We start from the raw sequence: 7,315 nt of genomic DNA on the forward strand, positions 1-7,315 counted from the left end.
GGACAGTCCTAAGCCAAAAGGCAGTGAAGAAGCACATCCAGACTTCAGGGATGTGTCCGTGTGTGAGACTGAACATTGCTCTGAACTTCACCACCGTGCAGCAAGGATGAAAATCCTGAACACCATTCAGTCTGGAGAGCTCAAACTCTGTGTCAGTCTTGGAGCTCCCCTGTTGAATAAACCTAACTCAGTTGCACACAAAGCAGTGCCATGCTATGAAAAATTCAGTTGAGATTCATCATCTTTGGCTGCTTTTTCATAACCTCTCTCCTTTCCAGAAAAGACATAAATAAATAAATATCAGAACCAATCTTTGCACCCAAATTCACATGATGCACCATATCCATTAGTTATATTGTTTGACGTGGGTCCATACCATGCTGTACTGGCTCATCTCCGTGACGGGAAGAACGTTATTTATGACATGTCTGATGGTCACAAACAGGCACATGTTCCAGCCGAGTTTCACTTCGCCTGTGGTCACAAACTGCAACGTCCCACGTTGAAGGGCATTTTCAGGGCTGAGGGTTAAACATAAGGGCAGCATTTGCCCCTCCCACCCCTCCTGCTGGGGATTTCCAGGGTCATCTCAAGCCAGAAATTTGGCAGCACCACATGCACAGAGTGGGAGGACAAGTGAGATCTGACACAAGCCAGCAAATCCACACTGACACTGACAAACATTTTTTGAGAGAATTCTTGCCAAACAGCAATCTGACTTTCCTTTTTCCATCCCTCCAGTACCTGCCACCTCCCACCCAGATTGCAAACCCACAGCCTCTTCAGTGACTTTAAGAGGGACTTTTTACAATTTTCAACAGTGAGCAGATCACAGCAGGGTTTGACTGCCCAGAATCTCCCTGTTCAAGAAGTTGAGAAATCATACCCAGGCCCCTCTGCCAACACAGGCCATGAGCCTCAGCTGCAGATAAACACTGGGCCCTGCATCACGTACCATCCTGCTGTGTGGGAATTGTTGAGCAGGATAGATGATCTTGGAGCTCTACGAGACTGTCCACATTTATTAAGTGAAATCACTGCCTGTTTTCTGCAGCATTAAAATTGAGCCGGAGTACAATATATTTATTGATCACTTCTAAACGCAGCTGGGATCTTCTTCCATCTCCCTGTCTCCTGTTTATCCAGGCGGCATCCAGAGCATGTACAAGCACCTGCATCCTGAGTACATGCTCATCTTGTCCAAGAGCAGGGAACACAAACTGCTGCCCAAACCTTGGCAGTCCATTTCCTGGAAGAGATGGACTTCAGGCCCAGCCCACAGCAGGAGACCAGGCAGAAAGGAACACAAAAGGGAGAAGGAGAGGTGAGCTGATGCTGGGGAAGACAGGACACGTCTACTGGAGCCTGCAAGGATGTGGGACCACTGGATTGAGAGGGAGAGGCAGAAATGTGGAGAAACCTACAGAGAGGCTGATGGAGGTATCTCCACAACTTCCTTGGGGCTAAGAGTGAGGAGCAAGAACAAGGCTGGACTGAACCAGCAGCAGAAACAGATGCTGGGAGGACACCCAGCATTACAGAGGGATATAGTGAAGAAGCCCAGGCCCAGCAATGACTTCAGCTTTGTTACTGCTCCCTGACACCCTTGGGAACCACAGCAGAGAAATAAGCCCCTGGATTTATCCCCCTTTTCCAATTAGCTTCCTTCTCCCTCCTCCTCTCTCTCCACCCTGCCAGAATCAATCCTCGTCCTGGCATTTTAAAGGGCAATGTGCACGTTTTATGGCTGTCCCCTATAAAACCATTCTACATGATAACACATCCAGCCCTTTATTAGGGACGTTTGGCAAGTTTATTGGCCAGACATTTTTCTGCACTGACAGATGAGGTCCTGCCATCACTTCTTGGGCAGGCAGGGCCCTCTCCCGTCTCCTCTCCCAAAGGAGCAGACACAACCCTCCAGCCTCCCTACCAGTTCCATGCATGCAGCTGAGGTGCTAGGCTTGCAGGTTTGGGTTGCCAGGGGTGGAAGCAGGGCCGTCCATCTGTCTTTAATTACAGCTGCATCTACCAAAGAGTCATTAACTCTTTAGAGCCATGCAAATAGTGAAGGAGTTTATGTGAGAAAAAAACTGGTAGGTATTGAGATCTCTCTAGAGATGAATGATGAATGAGTGAAAAGCTTATGGGGGATAATTAAGGGACAGGCTAATATGAGTGACAACATTGTGGGTATTGGCTATGACAGGCTGCCTAATCAGGAGGAAGAAGTTGATGAAGCCTTCTACAAACAGCTGAAAGTAGCCTCATGATTAGAGGCACTGGCTCTCATGGGACTTCAGCCACTCTGATATTCGTTGAAAGAGCAACGCTACCAAGCACAGACAGTTCAGGAGGTTCCTACAGTGCATGGAGTATAACTTTCTGGCACAGGTGGTGGAGAAGTCAGTGAGGAGAAGTGTGCTACTAGACCTTGTTCTTGTAAACAAGAAAGGACTGGTTGGGAATGTGTAGTCTGGAGGGAGCCTTGGACGCAGCGACACAGTGAGAAAGTGGAGTTCAGGATCCTACATGGAAGAACCAAGGTGGTAAGTAGGATTGCAAACCTGGAGTTCAGGAAAGCCAACTCTGACCTCATCAAGAACTTGCTTGGAGGCATCCCATGGATTAGAATATTGAAATGAAAGGGGCCCCAAGGGAATTGGTTGACATTCAAGCACCACATCTTCCAAGCTCATGATCAGTGCATCCCAAGGAGTACGAAAGAGTAAGAAAGAGTAAGAAAGCAGGCAAAGGTGGCAGGAGATATGCAAGCAGATCATGGATGAATTTAAATGGAAAAAGAAGGTCTATGAAATATCTATGGAATATGGAAAAGGAGACTGGCCAAGTGGGAGGAACAAAGGAGCATTTGTCAGGGCATGCAGGAATGCAACAAAGAAGGCTAAGGTCCACTTGGAATTAAATCTGAAGAAAGAGGCTAGGAATAACAAGAAAGACTTCTCAAAGCATGTCAATAGCAAAAGGAGGACTAGGGAAAATGTGGGTCCACTGAATTAGGTGAGTGTTCTAGTAACAGGGAATGCTGAGAAGGCAGAGACTGAACACCTTCTTTGCTTCAGTTTTTACTACTAAGACTGCTGAGGAATTGCAGACCCTGAAGATAAGAGAGTCTGTGGAATGGAAGACTTCCCCTTAGTCGAGGATGATATGGTCTGGGCAAACTTGACACACACGAATCCATATGTCCTAATAGGATGCACCCTCAAGTGCTAAGGGAACCAGCAGAATTGATTTCCAAGTTGCCTTCTGTCTTCTTCAAAAGATAATGGAGAATGGGGAAGGTACCTGAGGACTGGAGGAAAGCCAACATCATTCCAGTCTTCAAAAAGGGCAAGAAGGCCAGTGACAAGTCACAGGCCAGCCAGTCTTACTTTCATCCTCATGAAGGATGGTGGAACAGCTTATTTTGAGTGTATGTCTCAGCATGCCCAAGAGAAGAAGGTTATCAAGAGTAGTCAACATGGATTCACTAAGGGGCAGAGCTCAGCATGTTCAGGTCGGTGGCAAGAGTCCAGTTGGAGGCCTGTAACTAGTGGTGTTCCCCAGGGGTCAGTGCTGAACCAGGTCTTTTTCAACACCAATGAGCTGGATGACGTGGAGATAGTCCGCCCTCAGCTAGTTTGCTGATGATACAAAGCTGGGAGAAGTGCTTGACACACCAGAAGGCTGTGCTGCCATTCAGCAAGACCTGAATATACTAGAAACCATATGAGGTTCAGAACGGACAATTGCAGAGTCTGACACCCAGGGAGGAATAACCACATGCGTCAGTACAGGTTAGGGGCTGACCTGCTGGAGAGGAGCTCTGCAGAGAAGGACCTGGGCATCCTGGCGGGCAACAGGTTGACCACGAGCCAGCAGTGTGCCCTTGCAGCCAAGAAGGCCAGTGGTATTCTGGGGTGCATTAACGAGCGTGGCCAGCAAGCAGAGGGAAGTGATCTTTCCCCTCTCTATCCCGGTGAGGCCACACCTTGGAGCACTGTGCCCAGTTCTGGGCTCCTCAGTTCAAGATGGGGAACTACTGCAGAGTCCAGTGGAGGGACACTGAGATGCCTGTGGGTCTAGAGCATCTCCTGTATGAGGATCAGACGAGAGACCTGGGGCTGCTCAGCCTGGACAAGAGGGGGGAATCTCATCAATGCTTGTAAGTATCTACAGGCAGGTGTCACATGGATAGGGCTGGTGCTCAGTGACAGGACAAGGAGCAGCGGGCACAGACTGAAACACAGGAAGTTCTGTATGAACATGAGGAAAAACTTCTTTATTGTTAGAGTGACTAGGACACAGGCTGCCCAGAGAAGTTGTGGACTCCTCTTCTCTGGAGTCACTCAAAACCCGCCTGGATGCTTTCCTGTGCTACCTGTTCTATCAGACCTGCTTTAGCAAGGTGTTGGACACAACACACAAACCAGCCTTCTGTTTTATGGCCTCACAGCCATCCAGTGTCGAGTGGAAGGGTTAGCAGAGGTGTAGTGAGGGATCAGAGATTAACAGCGGAGACTAAAATTTATCTCGGTCCTTACTGAGCATCGCTGTACCACACTTCAGAGGTCTGCCATAGGGATGGATGAGGTTCCTGAGGAGTGGCTGAGGCGAGCGCCCAAAGCTGTGATGGGGAGGGTGAATAGCAACAAACACTCTGCATCACCTTTCGGGTGTTTCATGTGCACTTTTCACACCAACACAGAGGTGGCTCAGGCTTGGATGTGATAACCATCCTGCAGGGAGCTTCCCACTGAGCCTTCCTGCCCTGACCCTTTGTCACCATGAGCTCTCCTGTACCACTGGCAGTGGTGGGTCCCATTTACCAGCCCCTGCCCGCCATTGGTTAACGTGTCACATTCCTGGGCTGTGTTATTCTTAAGTACTGTAAATCTCTCACTATTATTCTCCCACTTGATATAGTGAGCTGTGTCATTTTGAAAGGAAATACATAACAGTATATTAAAGAAATCATGGATCTCCTCATTCATGTTTAAAACAAATTTATTACAATGTAAGAAACCCTGAATAGCATGAATTTATTATAATGATTTAAGGCTCCTGGCACTTGAGTTAAAAATGTCTCTCAATAAATAACTTTCCCTTGAAAACACAGCAAATTAATATAGTTTACCATTTCCAAAGTTATATAAATCCAAGAGGCTTAAATCAACAGTATGCTGGATAAGATTACTGTTGCTCAGCCACAGCCTGATATCACAGCTCAGAAGCATGGAAAGAGTAGTAAAAAAGTGGATGGCTTTTTTTTTTTTTTTTTTTTGGTCATCTTTCTCTCCTTTCCACCACCCTAGGCTATGTCTGTTCTGTGAATGTCAGACTGATGTGAAATGGATGAAAGCCGCACTGGCCTTTGCACACAGGTATCATTAAAACAGCACAGACACTGCCACCAGACCCAACCAACACCACGTGGATATTTCCCCAAAGTGCCTCCCGCAGGCAAGGCAGCAGTGCTTAATTTGCCTGTGGACCCAGGGTATCTCTGGACAGGCTGCTGCAGCTCTCACGCCCAGCGAACCCTGGGCTCTGTGCCCAAGGACAAGAGCCCTTGCTCATAAATGGAAAGCAGGGTTTTGCCTCTAAAAGGACCTTCCTCGGCAGACCAACTTGCAGACAGCAAGAAGAGCTCAGTCAACACTTTAGCACCCTGGGAGCCCTTTCCATTCAGTCACCAGCAAGGACTTCAGTAGCTTTTCATTTTATGAAGGTCCAATTTTTTTTCCTTTGCTGTCAAAGTGTCAATTTTTTCCACAACGTGGCTGATGACTATTTTTTTTTAAACAAAGTACAGTACCAGTGACATTCTGACAGTGTCAGTACAGCCAGAGCACACCCACCTGAGCTTTTCAACGTGGGAAGTTAGAGCTGTTAAGAGCCAGATTGACAGCCTTGGTAAATTCAAGCCCTCTGTACAGCAGACGATGAGAAGCTATTAGATACAGACAAGGCTTTCAGGTCACCCAGTCCATCTCCCATCCCACCTTTTAATTGTCTCTCTCACCCAAGCTATAAATATCTGACTCTTCTCATCTTGTTTCCTCATTATGTCAATTCCAGCAGTCCCTGATCATTTTTATTACTCCTCACTGAAATCCCTCCAATCTGCCAGTAAACTCTCTGGTAATGAGATCCCTGTGCTGAAGGCACTCGTGCAAATACAGGGGCACCAGATCCACTGACAAGGAGCCGTTTCCTGTGCAATTTAGAGGTGTCATCGCCTCCTCACCTGCAGATCCAAAGTCTTCTTGTCTGTTTGTGTTGCTATCAAGTATCATCACCTCCTGCTTTGTTCACTCCTCCCCTTCAGAAGGTTTCTGCAGTCTGGCTTTCCCCATTGCCACTAAGCAGTCTTTCAGATTGTTTTCTTGGTGGCTGAGTTCACAGATGCAAAGCCCAACTTTACCTTCCACTCTAAATTGAATCCTAGGTTTTTTTTTCTGCTTAGTATTTCTGCTTTACATTATTTCTTCCTCCTCAACTCTTCTAAATATAACAGAGTCTCCTGGTTTCACTTTCAGACTTTCTGCTTCCAAGAAAGATCTTTAGTGCAATGCGACCAGATACCCAGCCAACACCTCCAAACAAGGCTCTTGGAAGTGTCAAAATGGAAATACTGTAGAGAATGAGGCCACTTCATCCCCATTCACAGCCATGGTAACTGGAATTTGGCATTCTGCTACGGTGAAAACCTTTCCAGGTGCATAAATGTTGCAGAACATTCGAAAAAAGGCACAGGAAAACAAACACTACGGCAGGACGCTCAAAGGAGCTCAGGTTGCCAAAGAAGGCTGAGCAGGGGCTGAAGAAAAATGCCTATGGGGGTACTTGCTGTCTGCTAACAGTAGAACTGCAGTCCTGCTTCTGTAGGCACAAGTAGTTTCTCCCACTGGAAACTAAAAGTAGGCAAATTCAACCTCAAAATAATGCAGTTTCATATCAGATAATTAAACACTGTGAGGCTGTGACACAGTGCTTTTAAAACATCAGTGAAAATACCTCACAGACATCTTCTGTGTCTGTGAAGCCACCTCACCGCTTCCTTCCTTATCAGCCTTAAAGGAGAAGCGGGCTTCCCATGTTGCCCTTGATGCTCGTGGCACTCCTCATGTGCCCATGTCCAGACATAACAAGGGCACTAATCACCTCCTCTCTTCAGTGCTTTAAGGTAGTTGCAAAGAAGCTATCAAGAAAGACAACTTTTCCAGACTTCTTGCTTCCCTCTCTCTGCAGAGATCAGAAAGATCAACGTTATGTTCTGAGGCTGGTTATTGAATGCTATGAATGAAGT

Source organism: Lagopus muta, chromosome Z (assembly GCF_023343835.1).
Source record: "Lagopus muta isolate bLagMut1 chromosome Z, bLagMut1 primary, whole genome shotgun sequence".
In the NCBI taxonomy this organism is placed as follows: Eukaryota; Metazoa; Chordata; class Aves; order Galliformes; family Phasianidae; genus Lagopus; species Lagopus muta.